This window comes from Apis cerana, unplaced genomic scaffold (genome assembly GCF_029169275.1).
Source record: "Apis cerana isolate GH-2021 unplaced genomic scaffold, AcerK_1.0 scaffold3_AcerK, whole genome shotgun sequence".
Taxonomy (NCBI): Eukaryota; Metazoa; Arthropoda; class Insecta; order Hymenoptera; family Apidae; genus Apis; species Apis cerana.
Window position 1 is genome coordinate 225,001 of NW_026893561.1, and position 3,798 is coordinate 228,798.

General features: G+C 44.5%; 1 non-coding gene across 1 annotated transcript; it reads right to left on the reverse strand.

Annotated features, from left to right (window-relative positions):
• Nucleotides 1-1,502: 1,502 nt before the first annotated feature.
• On the reverse strand, nucleotides 1,503-3,424 carry LOC133667763 (small subunit ribosomal RNA). The gene has a single exon (XR_009833366.1). It is a non-coding gene; the product is annotated as a small subunit ribosomal RNA (ribosomal RNA).
• Between the last annotated feature and the right edge of the window lie 374 nt (nucleotides 3,425-3,798).

Consider the following 3,798-nt stretch of genomic DNA (forward strand, 5'->3'; position numbering starts at 1 on the left):
GAGGATACCCTGATACTGAATCCTTTTTTTTTTTTTAAACCGTCGCTCAACCTGGAGAGAACGACTCTTCTTCGAAGCATGGTCGCAGAGCCCATACGCTTAAAAAAATTCGATATTGAAAACTATAATTCGTTCAGGTATATATTGCATTCTCGATAAAATTCGATGGGATACGAATTTCGGTTGGCCTCGAGCGGTCTTACCTCCCAATTTCCGAAGCGAATATCCGCTAACGGTACGGGTGTCCGACTCACGACACGATGGCCTCTCTGTATAACCGAACATAATTCGATATTCCCCTCTGAACGAACAACGTTTCAACTTTTAAATAAGAAGCGATAAAATCGGGCTCACGTCGACGCGATGCATCTTGGTTTCGCCGTTCTTGGTTTCGTCGGTTTAAAGCTTACAACGACGACGACCATCACACCATCCACCCATGGGTAGGAAGCACGATTCGAGAATGATTATAGCGTATAAGAGAAAAGAGGTCGAACTGGTATCCATCGAAGAGAACGTCGCGAAACAAAGTTCGACGGCGGCTCGTCCATCCTTCGATTTCGTTTTACTATCGACGCGCTACTTGTCCTTACCGCTTTTTCGATTATCATTATCTCGACAGCTTCGTTCGATCCCAAAGTCTTGGTGTGCGGTCTCGTCCATCTCCCGTTTTATAACGGGAGCTCAGGCAACGAAAATAAAAAAGAGAAAGGAGGTACAGAAATGTGAATTTGGTACTTTTCTTGCACGTATCTATATACATACACATACGCAACGCACGCATATACGTTCATAAAGACGGCGGGTCTATTTAAAAAAGACCTCACGCAAGCGCCTTATTGTGTTGTCAAGCCATTTGTCATTTTATTTTTGTGTTTTCAATATATTTCAGTAGGGACGTAATGTTATTAAAGCGGCGGGTCATTTAAAAATTCGACCTCACGCAAGCGCTTTTTTTTCTTTTTTATCATTTTGTATATACCATTATGCATATACATACGTGATACGTACACGTACGTGCAAACCGTACCTTTATAAATCTTTATTAAAAATATACATCATCGAGACGGCGGATCGCGTCCGTATATGCATCCGTAAACGCACACACGACGACGACGATCTCACGCAAGCGTCCCTTTGTATCTTTTTGCGTACCATAACGACATTCATCTCGTCGAGACGGCGGGTCCGTTTATTCGATAAATAGACCTTCACGCAAGCGTCTCTTCGAGCTTATTTATCGTTATTCCTCTCTCTTCGTGTCGAATTTTCGTGTCTGGTAAGAAAAAAATTCGAAAATGATCGAAATCAACGGATACAACGGACGGAAGGGATTTCTTTTTCTTTCCTCCTCACGTAAGCCATCGTTCCGTGATTTCATTATTCGTTCGATGTACAAAGTACATTTTGGTATTTGGTAATGGAATCGAAATTCCATTTTATCCTTCTCCTTGTTTATCTCTCTTTTTTGTTACGCATTCTCTTTTGTATGTTTCATTCGTTAATGATCCTTCCGCAGGTTCACCTACGGAAACCTTGTTACGACTTTTACTTCCTCTAAATGATCAAGTTTGGTCATCTTCCCGGTAACATCGGCAATGCCGAGACATTGGCCGCGCACCAGTCCGAAGACCTCACTAAATCATTCAATCGGTAGTAGCGACGGGCGGTGTGTACAAAGGGCAGGGACGTAATCAACGCGAGCTTATGACTCGCGCTTACTGGGAATTCCTCGTTCATGGGGAATAATTGCAAGCCCCAATCCCTAGCACGAAGGAGGTTCAGCGGGTTACCCGGGCCTTTCGGCCAGGGAAAACACGCTGATTCCTTCAGTGTAGCGCGCGTGCGGCCCAGAACATCTAAGGGCATCACAGACCTGTTATTGCTCAATCTCGTGCGGCTAGAAGCCGCCTGTTCCTCTAAGAAGATTTGTTTGTACGTTGGTAGTAAAACCCACCGACCGAAGCCGAGGGCCTTCGAGATACCATAAGTTACGTCTATTTAGCAGGCTAGAGTCTCGTTCGTTATCGGAATTAACCAGACAAATCGCTCCACCAACTAAGAACGGCCATGCACCACCACCCACCGAATCAAGAAAGAGCTATCAATCTGTCAATCCTTCCGGTGTCCGGGCCTGGTGAGGTTTCCCGTGTTGAGTCAAATTAAGCCGCAGGCTCCACTCCTGGTGGTGCCCTTCCGTCAATTCCTTTAAGTTTCAGCTTTGCAACCATACTTCCCCCGGAACCCAAAAGCTTTGGTTTCCCGGAAGCTGCCCGCCGAGTCATCGGAGGAACTTCGGCGGATCGCTGGCTGGCATCGTTTATGGTTAGAACTAGGGCGGTATCTGATCGCCTTCGAACCTCTAACTTTCGTTCTTGATTAATGAAAACATTTTTGGCAAATGCTTTCGCTTCTGTCCGTCTTGCGACGATCCAAGAATTTCACCTCTAACGTCGCAATACGAATGCCCCCATCTGTCCCTATTAATCATTACCTCGGGGTTCCGAAAACCAACAAAATAGAACCGAGGTCCTATTCCATTATTCCATGCACACAGTATTCAGGCAAAGGTAGCCTGCTTTAAGCACTCTAATTTTTTCAAAGTAAACGTATCGGCCCACCTCGACACTCAGTGAAGAGCACCGCGATGGGATATTAGTTGGACCGCCCGCAAGGAGCTAAGCCCACCGATAGGACGTACCACATAATGCCAGTTAAACACCGCGAGCGGTGAACCGACACTGTGACACACAGATTCAACTACGAGCTTTTTAACCGCAACAACTTTAATATACGCTATTGGAGCTGGAATTACCGCGGCTGCTGGCACCAGACTTGCCCTCCAATTGGTCCTCGTTAAAGGATTTAAAGTGTACTCATTCCGATTACGGGGCCTCGGATGAGTCCCGTATCGTTATTTTTCGTCACTACCTCCCCGTGCCGGGAGTGGGTAATTTGCGCGCCTGCTGCCTTCCTTGGATGTGGTAGCTGTTTCTCAGGCTCCCTCTCCGGAATCGAACCCTGATTCCCCGTTACCTGTTACAACCATGGTAGGCGCAGAACCTACCATCGACAGTTGATAAGGCAGACATTTGAAAGATGCGTCGCCGGTGCTAGATGACCATGCGATCAGCACAAAGTTATTCAGAGTCACCAAAACAAACGATGGACGAACGGACGAGCCGTCCGCCACCGATTGGTTTTGATCTAATAAAAGCATTCCTCCCATCTCTGAGAGGAATTCTGTTTGCATGTATTAGCTCTAGAATTACCACAGTTATCCAAGTAAATGTGTCCACGATCTAATGAACCATAACTGATTTAATGAGCCATTCGCGGTTTCACCTTAATTCGGCATGTACTGAGACATGCATGGCTTAATCTTTGAGACAAGCATATGACTACTGGCAGGATCAACCAGGGATCTTAGTTTATTATTAATATATTTTGCCAATTTTGACATATATATATTTTTCGTCGTCGGTGCCCCTCACCGATCGACTACAATAGGTCTTTATAAATATTCGAGCACGTATCAAGCATGCTAAACATTTGGTAACCTTTTGAAAAATTTAATTTCATAAAGCGCGTAATATAAATTCACGCTGAGGCATATCCCAATGTAATATCAGCACTTCCACAATATGCCCCGTTCATTCACAATTTCAAGAATCATACTTCACAATATCATATATATAAAAATTATAATATAATATTGTGTTTTATTTAACAACGTGGTGTTACAATAACATCGCACGTCGTTTCTTTTCTCTCACTTTTACAAACTCAAAGCTCATC